Consider the following 24,116-nt stretch of genomic DNA (forward strand, 5'->3'; position numbering starts at 1 on the left):
AGGAACTGAAACACTGACTTGAGAATTTGAGCCAGACTGAAACAGAAGCGATGAAGGCAAAAATTTTGCCAGAGCACAAATTCCACTTGAACACGAAACCAGAACCCGTCCAGGAGAACGATCCTGCACACTTAAAACTTTCTCCTCACTACCCAACCCAGACCTATTCATCTATGTCACGCCTAGATCCTGATCCTGACTAACATTATCAACATTAAATTTATCATCAACACTACATGGGGGTTGGGGGGGATCCTTAACTGCCTGCTCTGTGCTGAGGGGGCTGGCAGAACCTACCCACTCGGAGGCTCGCGGCTCTCTATTACCCTCAGCACCTGTTAGGGCTGGTTCTGAAACAGGCAGGGGAGCTGAAAAGGAAGAAGGATTAGACATCCTAACACTACTACTATCCCTATCTGAAAATTGTTGAAAAAGACTAGCTATTGAATTTTTCATACTACTTGCAATCCTATCCTCTATCTGTTTGACTACCTCTGAACTCATTAAATCTTTCAAATGATCTTTAACAGAAGCCTTAGACACTTGAGGTAATGAAGAATCTGATCGCCGTCTGCCGCCAGCCAATGACTTGCGATGACGAATGTAATTCTCCATCTCTACTACCGTCCAATCGGAACATTCATTGCAACGAGTCAGCACATCACACTTAACCTTCCTACATACCTGACAGACTGAATGTCTATCGTGTCTCAAGGTACTCATCCATCTCTGCAGGAAGAACAGGAGCGATGAGTACTGGCACCTACAGTCGTAGGGGCAGTCGAAGTTGAAGCCGAAGGCATGGTAGTAGAAGGTGGAAGAGAGGACTTGTCCACGATAACCAATCGAGTCCGGGAACCGGCGAATCCAAATCCAAAAACGTTCCATGTCGAAGATATTCAGAAAAAACTCAGCAACCAAGCAGAAGTCATAAACCCAGGAGAAAAAACCAGTAAATACAATCCAGATCTTCACTAGAAATCCAAATACAAAAGAGAAGTCGGGCAATAGGATTAAACCTCGCACTGCGGAAGGAAACAACCGTCTAGCAGCGCAAACAAAAAGCAACTGACGAAGGTAGGAGTGTCGGCACACACCTGTGTCAGTGTTGCCAACCATTTGTTATGGTAGCTCAGGTGACAAGATTTTACCTGCAGCATTGGTAACGCTGGCTGTTAAAATTTGCCACTATGGGATTGGTAATTGAGAGCTGTTCGGGTTGTGGGATTAAGGGCGAATTCAGGTGTTCAGGGAGTGTGTTGCCATACATAAAACACAGTACAGTAAATGGGAAAGTAAGTGGATAATTGTAATGGTGACAAGAGTACAGCAGGAGGTAGTATAGGGAAAGGAAAAATAAACAAAATTTTTAGCTAGAGAAAGGGTTGAAAATGCAGCTATACAAGGTAACTGAAATGAGAGAGCTTCATGCAAAACAATGAGGACAATATACAGTGGACCCCACCCTATTTGCAGTTCTGGTTTTGCAGCTTCACCTATCAGTGAATTTCTCTGTGGAACATATATACACATTATTCACGGAAAATTCGCCTATTCGTGGTATTTTTCACGGAGAAATATTCACAAATTACTGTATTTTCATATTTTCATGACTGAATGCACTTTTTGTGATAAAACTATTAAAATATTCAGGTACACAGTAAGCATTTTTTGAGGTTTTGGTGTTTTGAATTATCAAAATAGGTGGTTATAAGAGTTTTTAGAGGGGTTTCAAGTATTCATGGATTTGAGCTACTTGCAGGAGGTAGTGGTACGCATCCCCCCGCGAATACCAGGGGTCGACTGTATAAGACGATACGTGAAAAATACCTAGGGATAAAGGCAATGAAGCGCAAGTTTATGGGGAGTGAGCAAAATTCTGAGAAAGAGTCACGGACAGCATCAAGTGTTTGAGTATAAAGAAGGGTAGTAAAAGGAGATGAATTAACTGATTAAAAATGATTTGTAAAGAAAACAAAATTTTTGAGGTGCACTTTCTGAATCAGAAAAGATGATCACTTACCAACACAACTTATACATGAGAATGAATAAGGTAATAAAGGGATGTGTGAGTGAATTGTTATGATACAGTATTTTGAAAATTTTGGGTAAGTTTGTGCAGTTTTGTAATTTTGGGGGGAATGAACTGACAACGGTTAATAAGCAAATAGTTTTTCATCAATTTTATTCTGGAAGCTCCCTATTCAGATCAGACACTGCATCCTAGAGACATATTCATTGCAAGTTTATCTATTATATTTCTCCCTCTTTATCTTTCTAGTAACATACAAATCACACATATATTTCTACTTGTTGCTTAGCACATAGCATAATCACTCACTTTTGTTCTCACAGTTGTTGTACACATGACAGTATTGCTTATATAATCTTGGGATTGATCGTAAAACAAGAATGCAATTATCCTGGCATATTTACACTTTGATTTGCATGACATGTTACCACAATAAAGGGGCACAATATAGAAGTCAAGTCCTTTACTTCCCTACTTGTAAGTAATCAGCAAAGCTGTTAAACAGCAAAATAAATCAAATAAAGTAAATAGACCTATGTTTTCTTTACAATTTATGGTGCTCTAGCCTAGTCAGGTAGAATCCTATGTTTGGTTAACGGGTAGGACTATGTAGTAGCTCCGCGGCGGCGACGGCACTATAACTTCACTTTTTCTGTTGTTTTTTGGTTGCTAATTATGAATTTACCTTTAATTTTTGGCGCTTGAGTGTAATTAGCCTGTAATTAACCCCAGAAGTCCATCCAACAAGTTTCCATACGCGATCTTCACAAGACAGAGCACAGGTACGTCTGTTTCGAACGGTTCATATCGCGTCCAGCAAGTGCAATAACTTGTTAACGTATGGGTACCCCCCCCCCGGGCCAGTACTAAACACGGCGAAGGGACATTCCATTTGACCGACAACAAACAGATGCACTGCCAGAATCAGAACCCCTAAAAGTGTAGAAAAAACCAGTTGAAAAGGTAAAAACAAGAGCGGAGCTAATATATAGAATTACCGGTTAACCTAATTGACTTATGACCCCTATGACTCAGGACCATGAATTTAACTAGATTTCTCACTAAGGTTCCTCATTAAATATCATTTTGCTTTAAACCATGACTGCATTTTGGACTCAAAATTGTCATTTTCTAGGCTATGTTTTAATGCAACCTTAGAACATTTCTGATATTTGCTTTGTTAGCAAATGAATAGTTTTGGAGTTAGAGGACCCCACCCTTAAATCTTACAATTCGGGGGGACCACAGTGCAAAAGCGGGGTTTTTGGGAGGGGGAAAATGCAAAAGTGAAGTGCAAAGGCGTTAATCCAACTGATAGTTCTCAATCAGAAAAAGATGAGCTTATGGAATGACTTCAAACTAATGTCATAACATCATGCACTAGGGTTGGGACCTCGTAACAAAAAGAACGTCTGAAATGTTCAATGCTTACACTAAAACATAAGAAATTTATATTTCCAAGTAAACAATTTTAAATAATTTTTTACCCCTCATTATTATTGCGTCTGGGGATTATGGGTTGTAACGAGTGTTAACTAACCACTTGTTGCTGCGCTGAATGCCAAATTCAGGCTAGCCTAAGGCCGGCCTGTCTGTAAACAAAGCCTAGCCACGGTAGGAGTTATTCTACACTGATCTAAAAACTTTAGTTACATATCTTAAAAACACTATCCAAGCTTTGGTTCTGGCATTATTGGTGTACTAAAAATAGTATCAGCTCTTACCTTAGCATGTTATTTTCACTTATGTATATACGAATCACTATTTGTTCTTCTCAGTCGACTGTCAAAGTTCAAACTGACAGGTGGACTGAGGTGGTACCGTGGTAATTAGTATCAGTAGTGGTGGTATCGTATGGAACGGCTCCCCTTCTCATTCGAGTTTTCATGTTAGGGTGATTTAGTTGTTTTTTATTTTTTTTTTCTGCTGGCCCAAGGTTCTCTCACCGATTCCTCAGTTTTCTTTTCTCTGCAACTTTTGACAATAAAATCATATTCGCTATACATTCTTTGTCTTCCTGATTCACATTTGTAAACATCACTGACCTTGTATCTCATTCCGTCATATGCGGAGCAACACAATAGGAAATATTCTAAATTATTTCCATCATTACATCAGAGAAATTTTATATTATTTCTTGAAAACCTTTTTCTGACATCAAGTCCTAGCATAACTACTCCTGACTTTTAAAACTGACTCTCCTGTATTGGCATACCAAGATTCCTTTTGTGTAGACTTTTGTTATTTTTCAAAGTGTTTGTGCCATTCGTTCCTTATTGTACTAAGCTTTCCTTCGACAGAGGGAAAGTGAAAATTATCTGAAACACCAAACCTGCTCATTTTTTTTCTTTACAAGGTACTGTTAAAGTTGGTAAATGTGATTTTTTTAGGATTGTTAGGTTGTAGTAAATAGAAAATCGCAATATGCTTGCAACAGACAGAAAGTGCAAATTGCACAATCTATTAAACATTTGTCATTTGCCTAGTTTTACATCACGCATTCTCATAACTGTCAAGCATTAGTCAGTTAAAAATATAACGACGAAATTTAATATACTTGAATTGGCATAACTCAGCGGTAATGGCTAATTAAGGTTAAACAAAAAATAATGATACATGAATAACGACCGACATAAAAGTGACATTCTATGACAAAGAATTACGGGGTTTGTTGCAGTGAACGACCATATTTTAGAACTCTTTCCTTATTCAAGTTTTATAACAACTTCTAAAGAAACATGACCCGGATTCCTATAAGTTTTCCAGGCATTAATTTCAAAAACCCTCTTTACCAAACAATATAAGAAGGTGCTGTCTGATTTTAGAGGGACTTTCGTCTCAAAATTCCTTTGTCTTCAATTTCACTTTGTTTTATAAATCATCAACGAATTTACCAAAGGCTAACCCTGTTCATCTCACCTTCACCTTACCATTATCCTTTGCTTCTTCTGGTCTCTTCAACCGTAGGTCGTGTGAAGCGTTTGTCTTTAATTTTGTGTTGCTTTCTAGTTCAAGACTTATTTTGAGTAAAATGGAGATACATGGTTCAGCGTCATTTCAAGCAACTATTATTGTCAACACAATGATGAGTAGTTTTGTTTGTGTGTGTGTGTGTGTGTGTGTGTGTGTGTGTGTGTGTGTGTGTGTGTGTGTGTGAGAGAGAGAGAGAGAGAGAGAGAGAGAGAGAGAGAGAGAGAGAGACTAAAGGGAGTTAGAATATCTAATTAGCATTCTGTAATGACATCCCCTCTCAGTATGAACCGTATAATGACATGAGGCAATTTCCCTCGAATGGGATACTACTCAGAGGCTATTCAGAGACGGAAAGGACGGGCGGATGACACTCTGTCCGTGATTAGAGTCGAGCAAATGCATTCGGTGCTTCATTACGTGGAATAAACGACGAAACACTAAATAAAATATCCCCGTCGTTTTTCTGTGCGCATTCGGGTCGTTTCGGCCGTAAGCACGTTTACGTGCAAAATGGGCGCCGTGTTTAGTACTAGCCCCTTGGGGATGTACGTAAAACATGAAATAATAATGGTAAATACCATAAACATAACGTCTTACATTGTTTTGGATGTTACGGCCTAAGTGACTTACGGCCGAAACGACCAGGACCGTTCTGTGCGATTGGTTTAAATTCGTTTCTCAGTAGACATCATGATAGCAGCGGGTGAATCTGCCCCTCCCACCCCCCCCCCCTTTTGTACTACACCGCCACCTTAGCCTCGAAAAAGGGAGTTTCCACGCCAGTAGCTATTCTGGAAGATGAGGAATTTGTCAACGATTATTTCTTTTCGAATATTTTAGCATTCTCTCGTTTCCAAAAATGTGTTGCAAAAAGGCATACATTAGGCTTCCTTATAAGGAATTCAGCCTTTAGTGAAATATCATAAATATTTACTGCTACAGTCAGGTTATCAAAAATAAATACACCATGTGCAGTTTATTGTCTTCAACCGAGTTTTTTTTAAACCTACCCGTAACTTTTTGCTAGTCAGCAAAAAAGCTGCTATCGATCGGTAGTTCAGCACTTACGATTTTGCAAAACGGTATTGTGATATAGCTATTTGCTTATAGTCGCTTCACTAGTTTTAACATTTCAATGAAAATCTCAAAAATAGACTAATATATCTTTTATTAAGTATTATATCCCATATACAAGAGCGTTCGTGTTTATGTATGTGCTGTGTGCATGCATATCTTCTTTGAATCAGAGTGAGATATCTGGGTATTTATATGGCTTCGTTTTAGTGAATATCACGCGCCCTGCCTGGCGGAATTGTATTAAAAAAAAGTCGAGGGGGGTATTAAAAACTTATTATATAGTAAATACAACTTCCAGTGGATTTCACTGTTCAAAACGACGGAAAATGTTAATAAAATCATGTAACAAGATGGCCTCCCTTTTGCCTAACATAAAATAATTGACATATATCACTGCCATTCGATGTTTTATTCCTTGAGTTGTTTTTATCTTGGACAAGGAGTTCTTGTTTCTGGTTCGGTTCGTTTGTTTGTCTGGTAATACAAAAGAGTTATTTATCTGAGCAAAGGTGTCTCGCGAGTGGCAACAAGTGGCTAACTTTTGGGCGAGATCCGGTTCTCAATAACGGACTTAGGGGAACAGATCTCGATCTGGATAAGGGACTTGGGGGAACAGATCCGGATATGGATAAGGAATCTGGGGAAAGCGGATCTGGATCTTGATACGGACGTGGGTGAGTGGATCTGGATCTGAATAAGGGACTCGGGGGGAGCAGATCTGGATGTGGATAAGGGACATGGGAAGAGTGGATCTGGCTGTGGATAAGAGACCTGGAGGAGCAGATTCAGATCTGGATAAGGGACCTGGGGGAGTGAACTCAGATCTAGATACGGAACTTGGGGGAGCAGATCCGCAACTTGACAAGGGACTTGGGTGAGCAGATTCGGATCTGGAAAAGGGGCCTTGGGGAGCAATAAAAATGGATTGGTCAGGCTAAGTGGAAGTTTGTAGTCTCTGGACACTTTTGTTTTTCTGTGTAATATTTGGTGAAAAAGTCCAAGTTTTATGTAATTAACATGCTTCACTACTGTTAGGCAGATACCATCAGTTTCATATTTTTCTATTAATTGTATAATTGAACATACCGAAGCAGGATACTTCCATTTGTTCCATGGTGAAATGAACATCAACAATAAATATAACCCAGCAGTTATATCCGTTCTTGTACAAATTAGGATAACGTATTGCCCCTCTGAGTACCTTTCCGATGACCTAATGGGATACTGAGGATACATCATTCCGCCGGCAGGTAGCCGATAAATCTTGATATCCAGAACCTTATGGGATTACTTCCCCCCAACAGCAACTGGCTGAGTAACTGAGATTTATTTAGCACCGCAGCAAAGACTTTACAGTAAAGGACAGATAACAAAAGGTGAATTCAAGCAAAATGGCTACACAGATTTTCCGTCATTTTAACCGTTGTTTGCCTCTTCTTACATTCCAGTTAAGCCCACGACTCAATATGATAAATCCACATTCGTCAAGAATATAATAGACATTCTGTTCCTCATACATAAAAATGATATATTCTTACAGCATAACGAAATTTCAGTGTGGCTTCTGACATTTTAGTAACAAAATATATTAAAGAAAAGTCTGCTTTCAAAAAACTACGTAATTAGAACAGTCAAATGACTGAAGGAAAAGGCAGAAAAATTAGAGGTACCTATTTAAGCAATTGCAGATTTTTTAATTTTATCGAAACAGACACAGGACCATGAAATCCAATAGCAAGTAACTGGAAATCGCTTTAAGTCTTTTTTGTGACAGCTACAACCCTTGCCACACAAATGGTTATAATTGCTTACGATAAGGCTTTAAAGCATATATGAACGGTTAGCTATTTGAGGTTCACTTTTATCTACCATAATGAGTTGACTTATGAATGTGAATAATGGACTGCAATGAGTTGCAGTCGGGAAGGTGGGGAGGCGGGAGGGGGAGGGGGGGCTAGGAATGGCAACCTCATCGCAAATTACTTACTGAGAAATGCAAGGTTAGCCACGTACTTACGAGGGGAAAAATACATGCAAAAAAAGTCATGTATATACTAGTACCTGTATATATATATATATATATATATATAATATATATATATATATATATATATATATATATATATATATATATATATATATATATATATATATATATATATATATATATATATATATATATATATATATATATATATATATATATATATATATATATATATATATATATATATATATATCTCTCTCTCTCTCTCTCTCTCTCTCTCTCTCTCTCTCTCTCTCTCTCTCTCTCTCTATATATATATATATATATATATATATATATATATCTATATATATATATATATATATATATATATATATATATATATATATATATAAATATAAATGTGTGTATGTAGGCGGACTGGGCCGAATATATTTCAATATTCTTGCTTTTCCTATTTTGAAAGTGTGTCCCCAGACGGATGTTTCCTTCCAAATCTAGGCTGGTAAAATATTTTCTTGATGAGACTGCTACCCGCTAGCCTTTTCAGTTCCAGCTGATAACTTCTGACTTCGACTGACTAACACACATCTAATTAAAAAACTTCTTACTGCTACCAATAGGTGGCTTCAGTGCCGCCTTTCCTGAAATTATAATTATACTATTCCAGAGTTAGGTAAAAGACTGCCGGTTACCGTATGATCGCCTAAAGCGATAAGGAGTTATGGACAGACAAACAAAAAACCAGTTGAAGGAAGTTTTACACTTTAAGGTGTTGGTCATTTGAAAACATTAAAAAGGAAAATTTAGGAACGAATTAAAAGTTTATGATATAACAGGTCTATGGGCACTAAATGCGATAAAGATATGTAATTTCTTTTTATGTTCTGTTATTTCAGTAACATTCATTTTCGTTGTTCGGTTGTTAACGGTAATGGGATAACTCTGTTAAGTGGTACTCCATATAAATATACATACATGCATAACACACTACATACATATGTATGTATGTATGTATGCATGTATGTATATATATACATGCATACATACATACATACATATACATATGTATATATACACACACACACACACACACACACACATATATATATATATATATATATATATATATATATATATATATATATATATATACTGTATATAATATATATAGTGAATGAACAACAGGTCATGAAGTTTAATTCCCCCTCTCATCACCTGTCCCTCTACGTGGGTAGCTGCTTAATTGAAAATGGCTGAGTAGACTATAATAGAATTTTGCATATTCTAATTAGATGGGATAGCTTAATGAAAGCCATTACCTGCCAAGGTTCTTAGGGGCGAAAAGGTAGGGGGAGATAATGAATATGTATTGCCGTAATTACGTTTGTGCAGTTCGACAAAAATTCAGATATTTTCTGGTACCGCCTGGCTCTAAGTGCGTGAAAGCACTCCCTGAAGCACTCAGTTTGCATTGTTTGGTTTTAATTTGGTTTCAATTCATTTTACATCTGCTTTTTTAGCTTAATTACATTAGGATAATTTTTTTTTTCAGCCCAATTTCCAGCTGCTATTCTGTCTTATTACAGCTGCTAGACAGTGCAATTTTTTCTTTGAGCAATTTCGAGATTAACTCGTACACGACCCGATTTCACTTTGCTTTTGTATTTATTACAGGTAATTACCGCTTCCACTGTTTCTTCCACAACGGAAAATTATACGTCCTTGTGAGGGCATACTGCCGCTTTACTTTCATCTTTTATTTGAGAAACACTTTATACATTACTTACATTACAGTGGCGTCTGATGTTACGCAACAAAAATTGTATTCCAAAACAAAAAATCTAGGAATTCATGACGCCTTCCCGGACTGCAAAAATATAGGTGTTATAGAAGAGAGGTGACGGGGGCTAGGTATTTCAGAGCACCGTCTTTCAATTTTCTTCCACTATTTGAGTCACATTTTACCTTCCAAGATTCAACAACAGCGCCAAAAGTGACGGCAATATAAGAAAGGGTCGAGACGGAAAGTCACAACACTAGGTTCGTTACGTATCGTTCCAAAACCTTGACTTGCATAAAGGTCTGCGAGTAGATGTTGGGACCGGACGGGGAGATGGCAAGTCCAAATGGTGAGTTAATTACCAGTAGGTTATCGTCATCGTGCACTGTTTCACACAGAGAACAATATATGGAGGCTCGTTGCGTTTTCTTGTATAGAGATGACTGGCTGTACAACACCTCGGCCTACAGAGTACTTGTGAGTATATGTCGTAGGTAGTGGTAAATCAATGAAACTCATCTTGACGTTTCTAGTTTATCATATAAAAAATAGTAACAGGTGCTCGTTGAGGTGAGGGCGTCTCGCTCTTGAATCCTCTCGCCCATCTCTCACTCGCTATTTGATGGCGCGGTGGTAACGTCTACTGGTGTCGTTGAATGGGTCCATGTCAAGGGTTCGCGTCCCAGTGGTACCTGTTCATTTATCACTTATATAAATTCCCCTTCGGTGATAATTCTCCATCGGAGATACTCTCGAGGTAGCGTGAATTTGATATTAAACGACATTTGTAGCTTCATGATTGTATATAAATCACGGTGTAATAAAAAATTTCATATATATATGTATGTATATACTTGCAAACTTTTACAAATTCCGATCAGCAAAACTGATTTACCTTTTCCACATTATTCTAAGATACAATAAAACTTAAGGATATCCTGCAGAAACATGTGGGCAGGGTGAAGATTGAATTCATTACCTCAATATCCTTATCACATGTATAAAAATTACTTTAGGTTTACCGAGTAGGAAAGAGCACCCAACGAGACTATTTTCTGAACCTGGATCATTTCCTTTTGCCTCCACAGACAATCTTTTTATATTCAATTTGAGGTTAAAGTAATTATATATACTCGTAGTTACTGATATAAGAACTGACATTTCCTGCCAACGATTTCTTTAAAAACGCTTCTTCATTATCGAAGCATTCTGGTGTAGGGAAATTTCCTGACTTATTACTATCCATTGTTACTTTTCTTCAAAGTTCTACCGATTTGGTTTCGTTCTGATTCGTAAAATGGTAGAGAGTTGTCACTATAAAGACTGCAGCCTTGTATCGGTCTAATGACCGTCTCTGTTGGTTTGTCAAAATCCGAAGGTCCATATCAGACCACCTACTCTCTTTCATGCTTAGGGCAAGGGCCTGTGCTAGCACGCCAGCTTAATCTAAACCAACTTATCTGATTATGGCAACTTTAGCACAAAGTACACAGTAAATTAGAATTGCATGCGTAGTCTCACAGACATACAAAAACGCGCGCACACGCATTTTGCTCTTCCAGGTCCTAGAATATAATACCTAACGCAGAATATTCATGAATTAGTACTCACAAAACTGACCATTTGTTAAAATGGCTGTAAGGCAACTGAATAATGAAACAATGATGTTCAGTCGCCCAAGCGGTTCTCCAAACTGGCTGAATATTCGAAAGAATTACCGGCACGTAGATTCGGTTCTGCCGGGAAAAGTTGATGATGCAGTGGGGTTGGGGCGTGGCCATGGTTGGGGGCGGGGGGGGGGGGAGCGGCTACAGCTGCCTTGTGGAGACCGGAATTTGGTCAGGTACTGAACTGAGTTAATGATCAGTCAAGCAAGATGGAATTCTTAATATGCTATCATCAATGCCTATTACTCCTGCAACCACTGAAACAATTTTGGAGGTAACGTCGGCTGTGGGAAATCTTGCTAATAATAAAGCTTATGGCTTTTATGAAAATGCTCCCGATAAATGTCTTAGCTCCGATATCTATAATTTTTAATGCCTTTTTTACATCATTGCTATTTAACTACTACTGTTATGAGTGTTCTTCATGTTCGTCCTTTAAAGGGACAACTGAACGACTCGCTAATAGCTCAAATTACAGACCCTGCCGTTGCAACGACTCCTTCGAAAATCCCTGACAGGTTGCGAGAGTTTCTGGTTACCTCAGGCAACCAGTTCGGATTTAAGCTTGATCATTCGACTGAACCAGCATGCTCACTCCCTTTGGTTTCTATTCTGGTAAATGTAAAGGAGACGGCAGCAAGAAGATATCGTTTATTAATATGTTTTTTTTTTAGGTTAAACAATATAGAAAAGGTAGTACTGTATACAACACTGTACACGTGAGACCATTCGAGAAATTTACCCAGATAATGAGAAATTTACCGAAGTTTGGTCATGTTTTAACGTTGATCCCGGAGGAGGGTATTAACCATGGCGGAAGCTCCGCGGATCCTGTGTTTAAGACCAGATCCTCGGGGATGAAAGTATAAATATAAACAAAAGACGGAAAATTTCTCACTTTCTCAGTACATTTCTCAAATGATCTCAACTGCCTTGCATTATATACACCCTTTTCTATATTCTTCAGTAAAAAAAAAAATACAGTATTAAACGATGTCTTTGCGCGCCGTCTCCTCTTTATATACCTCTACATTTTCTGAGAACTGTACTCCTACTTTTACTTCTCATTATGTTAATGTTGAAAAGAATGGAATGGATAACACTCACTCTGTCTGCACTGTTAAGTAATTTTACTCCGAGTGAACTATCAATGGATGAAAACGTCTACCATATTTTGTGAGACAACGCATTGTTACACTGGACGGCATTAGAATAATTTAAAGTAAAAATTGTTCATGATAGGTTTCAAACACTCAAACTTGAATCAGAAACAGTTTTTTTCTGTCTCGTCTGTCTGTTATAAACATGTATACATACACGACCGCGCGCGCGCACACACACACCCATATATATATATATATATACATGTACGTATGTATATATGTATACATACATACATACATACATACATACATATATATATATATATATATATATATATATATATATATATATATATATATATATACATATATACAGTAAACCCCTGTATTCATGGTCTCACAATTCATGGATTTCTCTATGGAACATATATACGCATTATTTGCTGAAAATCCACCCAATCACGGTATTTTTCACTGAGAAATATTCACTAATTACTGTATTTTCATCTCATTTTCATGACTAAATGCACTTTTTGTGATAAAACTACTAAAATACTCAGGTAGCGCTTGAGTTACGATAGTTCACCTTACGACAATTCGATTTTGCAATGTGGTAAGCAATTAATACCGATATGACAATGTTAATAAAATTTTTTAAAATTTCCCACGGGCGCAGGCAGCAACATACAATCAGGCAGCGAGAGAGACCAAATTACAATAGACCAGCTTCTTTTCCTCCGACTCTTTATCACATCTTCTAGTTAAAAAAGTAAAAGAGAATGATAAAAGTATTGTTAGTAACGTTATACTCTTGTGTAAATGCACATAGCCATAAACAACCGACCAAGAAACTGTTGTTTTGTTTATCGCTGAATCAGATAACAACAGCCCCTTTGCTTGCCTTTCAACCATCGTACAGTAATACACAATTACCATAGGTTATAGTACAAATGGCGTTAAGCAGAATAGGACTGATATATTTTTACATTATATCCTTATTCGGTATGGATAAAAGATCAGCAAGGAAATATACTGCTAAATTTATGCTGCAAGTTGTAGCTGAAGCTGAGAAAACAATGTTCAAGCTGCTAATGACTATAAATTATCGTGCATCGGCAACATGGATGAAACTCGACCATAATTAAAATTGGAGAGAAAGTATTTTAATCAAAACTGCTGGGCATGAAAGAATGCATTACTGCTATTTTTACGCTGATAAACGATAAATACGTAAAGCTCGTATTATGATGAAATCAGGTGAAAATAGCGAATTGAATCTTGATTTTTTACACAAAACAAACGCCCCCAAATGGCCAACGTCATCTGTTAATGAAAAAAATAGCTAAATTAATTTCACAACGAGACATATTTAAGTTATATTTTGACTTAGAAACATTTCGTACAGTATAACGAAAAATAACCTTGCCCCATATAAATAAAGTATCTAGAGATTCATTTACACTAACTAGAAGCAACAAAAGCGCTCTGAACTGAGTTGAATGTGGCAAAATAAACACACCGTAAACATTTCCAAACCAAAACACTGATCGCTATGATGCAATTTATAATACAAAAGCAATATAAGAATATATACCATATTATTGGATACTGTGAATTAAGGCATAACATTTTAAAAGATCCATGGAAAAGATGCATATTCGTTATGTTGATGTTTTTATAATACGATATGTGAATACAGAGTACAGTATAATGTAGGCTACGCTACCATATGTGCCTACAATATACCATAGTGTAGGCTAAGCTAATTCTTGTTTGTTATTCAATTTCTCTTTGTACTGAATTATTATAAGTCACTCTGCATGAACCTCCAGAATTAGCTGGCATTAATAATCACAATACCATGTATGTATAGAGTATACTTTATGGTGTAGGGTGGGCTAACATACATGTATACATGCTACAAATACCCTAGTGTATGCTAGGCTATATTCGAGATACGCTTTTTCCAACAAACGATGGGTTTTTTGGAACTTAACCCCATCGTAAGTAGGATAATACCTGCATGAACATTTTTAGTGTTTTTTTGTGTGGTTGAACTATCAAAATAGGCAGTTCTAAGTGTTTTTAGAAGGGTTCTAAGTATTTGTGGGTTCTAGCTATTCGTGGGTGTGCGGTACGCATCCCCGTGAATACGGGGGCTTAGTGTGTGTGTATGTATATATATATATATATATATATATATATATATATATATATATATATATATATATATATATGTATATATATAGTTTTCAACATTAAGCCACCTCCCTAAGAAGATATATATATATATATATATATATATATATATATATATATATATATATATATATATATATATATATATATATATATATATATATATATATATATAATCTTCTTAGGGGAGATGGCTTAATAGTGAAAACTATTTGTAAAAATTTTATGTAAATAAAAACATCACATATCCTAAATCCAGACGTAATGAAACAAGTATGTTACTTTCCATTCCAAATGACGGTGTTAACACAAACTTTGTAAAAACAGAAATGTCACCTAGAATTTGCATACGAGCAAAGCGAGCCACGTGATTTACTTTTTAATGGAGGGAGAGTCCCATGAAATACAGGTAGTCGGGTTGAAAAAGGGAGGCCAGAAAAACAACACCTGTATATTTTATTTGGACATCCTTGTTCACCAGGAAGCATATTTTCTTTTTATATTTTATAAATTAGGAAACGCAGGCAAGAGACGGAATAAAGAGGCTGGAAGTTATCTTAAAAAGTTACCGACGTACAATAGAATTACTACATACATATAGGGATTCTTTCATATGATAATACAGATTTATTTTTGCTCAAGGATATAAAAATCTATTCAAAGCGGAACTCGCACTTCGGAGAAAGTTTCTTTCCTAAATATCTTTTTATCAGATTAACTTATTTATACTTTCCCAAACGCGTTTAGGATATAGCTTTTATTGGGCAACTCGCTTAAATCATGGTTCCTGTTAGTTGCTCGAATATATCCACATCAGTAAATCTCAATAATATGTAGCAAATGAATTCCTAGATAATCTCCTTTATTTCACTCTACGTTTCACCATACATCTCCTATCTAAATCCATCAGCTCTGCTTTTGCTGCACCTCTTTAGCCATTACGGAAATAAATCTGAGCTCTCCAGCACTGTGAGTCCCCGATAGATATCTTAAGGGGTCATTTAAAGATGACGGTGGGATATGTTCCATTTATCTGAAAAAGGGTCTTAGGATTTGAAGGATTTCTCCAAGTGGAAAGACGGAGGGCAATCCCCTACGATAGATTCACAGGTGTGAGAAAGATGCGAAAAACGAGGGAACGCGTGAGTAAATATTTTCTTCCTCTTCAATAATAACGATGCGTTTTCTTCTTCCTAGGAAAACTTTAGTGAGAGAACAGCAGATACCATAGATTCTATCGACTATATTATATACATATATATACATACGCGTGGGTTAAAATGCGTCCACTGTAGTCCTGAGTTCTTGTCTTCGCTGGTTCGAGCTCACGAGACGACGAACTTATTATCAACTAAAAAATTCCCCTTCGGTAACATATATGAAAATATATTATTTCCGAGGTAGAGCGAATTGGATATTAAAGGACGTTTGTAGCTTACTGATTGAATATGAATCACGGTGATGTGATAAAAAAAAAAGCCATATATATATATATATATATATATATATATATATATATATATATATATATATATATATATATATATATATATATATATATATATATATATATATATGTATATATATGCTTATGCATGCCTGCTGCCATATATGCAAATACAGAACTGCAGTTGAATATAATCAAAACTGCTGAGGCCAATTCTCCCTTACCTTTATTTTTCTTTCTGAATAATTGGCATTGGTATGGCAAAGCAATCTGTTTCCCTTTGATAGGAAAATATAGTTCTGTCAGACATCAATATCTTTTTTTTTTAATTTTACAGAAATGGTTTCGTGACTCTATCGTATTTCACTGTGCACTGATAGATAAGAAAAAAGGGGCCGCGTATCTCCTGCGATCGTTAGAGAATTTTATTTGCTACGTGGATATGAAAGAGCATTGGACTGATGTCTGGGATTGCTATTCGTAGCACGTATGTTTTTTTTTTTTTATTGCGAAAATTATCCTGTATAAACTCTGAATAGTGTCTTCGTATATGCACTTTTATTTGATGATGTGATTTACACGTATTGAACGCGTTGCTTTCTATCTGCGATATGTATTTTCTTGATGACTAACATCATCGTTCCCTACAAGGCCTGAACGTGTCTTATCTAACGTTGCAGGCTTTTATTACAAATATATGTGCCTTTTCCTGCATATCTGCATACTACACGCATGGTTTGTTTTACTGAAGGCGCCACGAGGACGAAGTAAATTTCTAAGGAGAACTTGTCATCAAAAGGGGAAATAGTTCGACAGTTGTATTTCTCAATTTATGGGGACACAGAGTTGCCCTTCTGCTAAACTGTGTTTCCCTTCACACAGATTGAATATATGCAGAATTAATGTCTGTATATAAAATCCGGTTAGTCACAAACTTATATACGAAGGACTGTCAATATTCATAGCACTAAGAACTTGCTACACCTTTCTTTTTTAAGTCTTTGTACTTTAATTAGATAGCTTTTAACATGACACTAATAGAATAAAAAAGTAGGCCTATTAAAACAAAATTCTCACTGCCTACGTGCCAGGCATTGGTCAGAAGATACGAATCCGTTGCGAATTAGTTTTACTGTTTTACACAATTTCGTGTATTTTGGGTGTGTATGTGTGTGTGCGTGTGTCTTCACAGTTTATTAATTTGTTTCTGTTCATAATGTACACCAGCTCCTGTGAAAAGTGCTGTTTCGTTATACGTCGCACTTATATGAAATACGAACTAAATAACATTTAAAAAAGATGAAGCAATTCTGACACAGTAACACTTTCGTTACTGAAATCACTTTGCACCTCCTTCAGGTAAGAATTAAATTCAAACGTATATTGCATGCAAAATGAGTAAGCTTAACTCATTACTTCACAGCATATTACACATGGCATTAACCTTTGCCTTTAATGTGCCCTTGGCTAACTATTGAAGCATATACACTGTTTGAGAATACTGAACTACTGAAATATCCTATGTTCCTGGTTTAGGTATACCTCCTAATGTCTCGTTTTCTATATTTCTAAAATGATCTGTTTTCCATACTTCTGATCCATTGAATATATATATATATATATATATATATATATATATATATATATATATATATATATATATAAAGTTACCTCGATGAACATCATATGCCCTTTTTATTTGACGGGCATGTAACTCACTATTTACCTAAAACTCTAGCATACGATTCACAACTGTAGTTTTGATTCCACATTGCAAGTGATTCTAAACTTCTGATGTTAGACTATATGCCTTCCTAAAATCCAAAATTGTTTCCACAAAGTCTGAAGTCAGTCTTATGGAAACAACTCAATTCTGAATTCTAGGACAGAAGATGCACACGTTTGGGCGTCACTTGAAAGGATTATTCAAGGGTTCGATACTGACACTGCACAGTGATAGGATATGTCATTGCAAATCTTGTCTGTTTTCTTCTGAGAGTGTTGCTTTTAAAACTGGGGCGCTATATTTAATACCACCCTCAATTCTTCTCAAAATTTGTTTCTCTCGGTGGGGCGTCAATGACCACAGGTTTGCGACGCCACGTTATATAAACAAATAAATCAGAGTCTATTCCACCATGGGACTGATTACAACAACAAAAATCGCCAGGAAAAACACCTCTCATTTTCAAAGAAAATTGGGCTGCTAGGTAAATAATTGGCAGTCAATATGTTTATCTTAATCTAACATTTACCATTCTCATTCTAGGCTTAAAATTCCATCATTTTGCTCATTAAGTAACAGCAATGGACACTGAAATGATCCAGTTTCAGGGTAAATTCATGACGACAATTATTAGCCAATAACGCACACTCGTTTTGTAGATAAATGTCTGTGTTAACCTGTGTTAACGAGAGTGATTAACTGAATTTGCTTCCTCTCATTATCAACTGAGTGATATGCAGACCATAAAAACAGAACAAACAAACATAGTGTTTATGATACATTTTTTACCTCGCGGCCCAACTGTCTATGAAAATTATAGGCGTTATTTCCCGGCGACTTTCATAGTTGCATTGAATCTCATAATGAGAGAGGCTGATTTATGTGTTTATTTAATGGTGGCGCACAAGTGTGGTCACTGACGTCGCAAGGAGAGAAATAAATTCTACAGAGGAGGTCGAGGTGATATTTTGTAGCTACAGCGCCCCTTCTTTAAGAGCACCGTTCCGACAAGAAAACAGATATAAGATTTATGATTACACATCCCACCATTATGTAGAGTCAATACCCATCTTGAATATTCCTTTCATGTAATACCCATAAGCATCCATCTGCTTTTGCTAAGACTCAAGAACCAGGTCCTGCCCATTACTATTTCTAAAGCCACTTCAAATGACTCTTCATCCGTTCGTGCTCGGATGACGTGCCACGGAATTATGAATGATAAACGAAGCACGCATGTGTGACTGCATAGTTATAGCTGGGGGAAATTGCTTATTCAATAAAGATCAATCTAAATACAAAATATGTTTGTCCGCCACAAATTCTATGCCTGTGTACCTAGAGAAAGTTTTACGTCCATGGTTTATAAACACTTGCAACGTGGAATCAAGACTACAATTGCACACTCTAAAATATATGCCAAAGTGCACAAAATAAGCAGGACACAACTGACAAAATTAATGAATCAATATTATTCTAATGACATAAAAAACTTACTATTTTCAGCTTAGAAAAGTTTCCAGAACAAAATCTATGCAACTTCCTTACTGTATTTTCTTTTGGTTTGTTTCATGAAATTTAGGCTGTCAAACTAAGCATGCGCTGTAGCACTTTCAGCCATTCACCATTTAAGACAGTGAAAAGAGGGAGATGGAGTGGTTGGACAGCAAGATAAAGACATCCAGGATAAAAAAGGAAAAGATGTACAAGGCTCTAGGAAAGCCAACAGTTGCACTACGAAGTAATGATTAAAGATAAACAGATTACAGAATTTAGGCCAAAGGCCAAGAGCTGGGACCTAATGAGGTCATTCAGCGCTGAAACGGAAACTAACACTAAAAGGGCTTGGAAGGTGTAACAGGAAGAAAACATCCAGTTGCACTATGAATCAACTGTTGGGTGAGGTGGAAAGTAAGATGGAAGAAAGAGAATTTGAATGGAGGTACAGTAAAAGGAACGAAAGGGGTTGCAGCTAGGGGCCGAAGGGGCGGTGCAAAGAACCTTAAGTACTACCTACAGTGCACCGCATGAGGTACACTGACGGCACTAACCCCCCTACGGGGTAATGGTTAAAGAGGTTGGACAGCAAGATTAAAGAACGTAAGCTCGAATCGAGGGAAAGTTAAAGTCCTTATTGTATTTTGCCACAATAAATTTAGGAATACAAGTTTTCACAATGTTCCAAACGGTTTTCAAGTCAAACTATGCATACCCTGAATGAAGGAGTGGATACTGGTCGAATGTCCAATTCATACATATTAAAAAAAAATACAATTATAAAACGTATCTCGGCTCTCACGGCCAAGCTTATTAAGCTGAAATCGATATATGCATGCAGTCAACAGCTGAGCTGCGAAATGCTATCGGTTGATTGGAATTACAAATATGCAATATTGGCTTGCATGTTTTATTAAAAAGCCGAAGCAGTTCGCTTGGCCCGTAATCATAAATGCTTTTTGATGTGTACGTATTGTTTTATTCAGTTACTGACCGATTATTCTTTCAAAAAGTCGTCATTTAATTATGCCATTCTGGTGACACCCCCCCCCACCGACACATACACACACACATATACAGTATATATGTATATATATATACATACATACATACACACACACACGCACACACACACACACACACACACATATATATATATATATATATATATATATATATATATATATATATATATATATATATGTGTGTGTGTGTGTGTGTGTGTGTGTGTGTGTGTGTGTGTTTAGCGCTGCACCACGTAGTTACGTGTCCACTTTGGGTGATTGAAGTGGAATACAAACCGCTGAAAGAAATCATCAATGGATTGTAATCCGCAGGAATATTCAAATAAGTGCATCATTTATTAAAAAATACACACACACATATATATATATGTATGTATATTTATATAATATAATATATATGAGTATATATATATATATATATATATATATATATATATATATATATATATATATATATATATATATATATATATATATATATATGTTTAACATAAATGTAAACGCTTATTTGAATATTCTCTTCGGATTCCAACCCAGTAAAAGATTTAGTTCAAAAGTCTATATCCGAATTATTAACTCTTTAATTTTCATACTATTTCTTGTAATATAAGTTTGTATGACTCAAATAACTAAAGAACCCTTAAGTAAATGTTACAAACGTTTTGTATAACCGTTAAGAAATCAGCGGCTGTTTTATATGTATTGGAATTACTTTATAAGATTTTCTGCATGATTTACTCAGAAAGCAATAACATAAACTATAAAAGAATACGAGAGGAATTTTCTGAAAGTGGTCAGAAAACTGCACAAATGTCCTCAGAACAACGAGACTGAAATACCCACCCGAATTTGTATGAAATATCATATTCTTTACCTAATTACCAATGAACGGTTTTTATGGCAGAATAATCCGGGAAAAGGCTTAATTAAAGCTCATTTTCTTCTTCTTCTTCTTCTTCTTCTTTTTCTTCTTCCTCTTGCTCTGGGAATTGGATTTAGGGTAAGGGGGAAGGCTGTACGGCCTCAGATGCCTTGCATTGATAGCAATAATTGCATCTCCATTTCCCCGTTTAGATTACAGCGTTTTCATTTGGGAAATGGGGCTTAGCAGTTCCGTCCAGATGAAAGTTGTACTCTTGGTAATTGTGTTATGCTAAAGAGAAGGAGGAATTTTTGATGCCGAGACTACGCTGGCTGAGATTAGGCATATATTTCTCTCAGGGAAAGAATGCTTGCTTTTCTAGGAAGTGTTCTCTGTTCATTTTGGCGAAAAGTGTTATCGCGTGACTTTCGGGACAATGTTTATATTCAAAGCTTTGTTCTGTGTTACGTTCGCACAAGCAATTTACTGCCGAGTTCAGGTTAATAATTCGCTTCAAGTCTAATGCATTAGCACAGATCATGCATTTTTTTAATGGAATGAATGCTTTTTTTTACTATGCACTTTCTCAGTTAATGTTGCCACAGAAAATTACTGCGTAATGTTTAACTGCTTAGCGCTTTCAACATCCTTTCTTTGTACATTGAATACATACACTGGTACTTTCATCTCTCTTATTACCTACTTAGTTATGATAACTGGATTGCCGGTTTCCGTTTTTGTACTTCGTACCTACGAAAGTCCTTGATTCCTATGAAAGTCTTTGAGTCTAATTAATAACCTTTGTTCTAGAATAAGTTGAGGCATAAATTATAGGCCCTCTGAAACATACTAAATCCTACATTGAAATACTCTGACCTTATGTAACATTTCTTCGGCTGCCGGGGTGTGGGCTGGGGAAGGGGGATTTGGCCGTGGAAAATTAATGTATAAACCCCTCCTGCAATATGCAGCAACCTAAAATGAAAACAGTCGTGTCTTTTTCTCACCCCATTATCTCAAGATATAACCTTTCCCGAACAAGGAACTGAATTATGTAAATCTAATCAGGCATAAAAGCCATTCGCAAGCCAGATAACGACTAGTTTAGAAGAGATTAAACGGCGATTAGTGGGGCTCGTATTTGGAACTCACCTTCAAGTGCTCTTCATAAATGAAATTCTTGGCCGTTCAACGACGCATTCCTCATAATTCTGCTTAACGAAGACGAACTTGCGGCTTCAACCCCAATATACCTGTGTGAAAAAAGCGTGAGATAAGACAAGTTCATTGCTGCGTGTATAAAAATGACATCAGCCGCTTAATATACTTGAACAGAAGTCACAACAACAGCGCGTACAACCCACATGCAGTACACTGCACTCTTGCGCTTCCTGAATATTATTTCATCGTCACAATATGTGAAGACTTCAAATTTATATAAGTTAAGCAGGAGTCTTTAAATTAATGTAGCTCATAACTTTATTTACACTGGAGAGTACGAAGGACATAAATTTTATGCAGTAAAATGCAGTCGACTGCGAAAAGGATGGAAAAAGCAAGGAACAACACACCACGAATGGAACAATGGAGGAGGAATTGTATTAATACTACCGGAAGCATTCTCCATCTTGGTTGGATTATAATTAATGACATGATGAAACATTACATTCATAAATATTGGGAGGATCTAAGATAGATTTAAAAGACATACGGACGGCCTTACGGATCAAGCAATAAATAATGACCAAACAGTTTAACATTTCACTTATATACGAGTATACTAATGCAGATGAGTGGTATTAAGGGTGATATTTAAGTGCATTTTAGTAGATTTAAAGGATTTTAATCCTTAAAATTTAATCCACCATAGGAAATTTTAGCTGAACTGAGAAATTCACTGGCACTAAATTCTTGATCAAGTACTTGTAATATTTCCACAGTTTTGATTTATGACTTGTAATAAAACACGTAAACACACAGCCACAATGGATTTAGACCAGGGAGAGGGAAAGGTACCGACGGAATGGGTGAGAAGAATAACTGTTTATTGGTATAAGAGTAAAGGTGATGGAGGAGACTAAGAACAACAGAGACATCAAATTGCTTATGCTAAGAAGGAAATTAAATGGTGAGATTTTAAACTGAGAAAGGAAGACTGGTGGCAGAGGGACTGAGAGGGGAAGAACAGTGTGGCTTTACACAAAGAAAGGGGAGTGTTGCGCAGATGTTTGTTAAGAACAGCTGTGTGATAAAAATTGATATTACAAGGAAAAAACTCGTGATGTAAATGGACTGAAGAACACTGCTGGCAGAATTAATAGGAACGCAACGTGGAGGGTGGTGAGGGAGTATGATTGAGTAGGTAAATTGTTGGGAGAAACTAGATGTTTTAGACGAAAGTGAAGCTTTTACAAGAAGATGCAGAGATCAGTGTGACATGTTTTGTAAAAAAAAACATGGGCGTTTATATCTCCACTACAGACAATCTTTCTGTAGCCGGGATATGGGTAGATATTTGGGAAAGGGCATATGTAGTTACAGTTACTGGATTAAAAAACCGGGGTTGCGAATGCAGGATAAACTGAGTGACCTTCACTGATAACACAGTGACCATGAACATTGAATTTAATATAGAGTTTAGGCGAAAGGCCAAGCATTGGGAGCATGAAGTCATTCAGCGTTGAAACGGATATTGACAGTAAAAGTTTGAAAGATGTAACAGGAGGAAAAGCCTCGCA

The 24,116-nt window shown here is 36.5% G+C and overlaps 1 long non-coding RNA gene across 2 annotated transcripts in view; it reads right to left on the reverse strand.

Moving 5' to 3' along the window:
- Positions 1–22,627, reverse strand: part of LOC136847724 (uncharacterized) — a 49,684-nt gene extending 27,057 nt beyond the window's left edge. The window contains exons 1-2 of one of the 2 annotated variants that reach the window (XR_010855811.1): positions 22,531–22,627; positions 3,757–4,006 (exon numbers count right to left, since the gene is read on the reverse strand). This is a non-coding gene — a long non-coding RNA (uncharacterized lncRNA). Of the gene's footprint in view, positions 1–3,756; positions 4,569–22,530 lie in introns of those variants that run through there. The other variant, XR_010855810.1, reaches the window with a different exon arrangement.
- Positions 22,628–24,116: the final 1,489 nt, after the last annotated feature.

This window comes from Macrobrachium rosenbergii, chromosome 17 (assembly GCF_040412425.1).
Source record: "Macrobrachium rosenbergii isolate ZJJX-2024 chromosome 17, ASM4041242v1, whole genome shotgun sequence".
Taxonomy (NCBI): Eukaryota; Metazoa; Arthropoda; class Malacostraca; order Decapoda; family Palaemonidae; genus Macrobrachium; species Macrobrachium rosenbergii.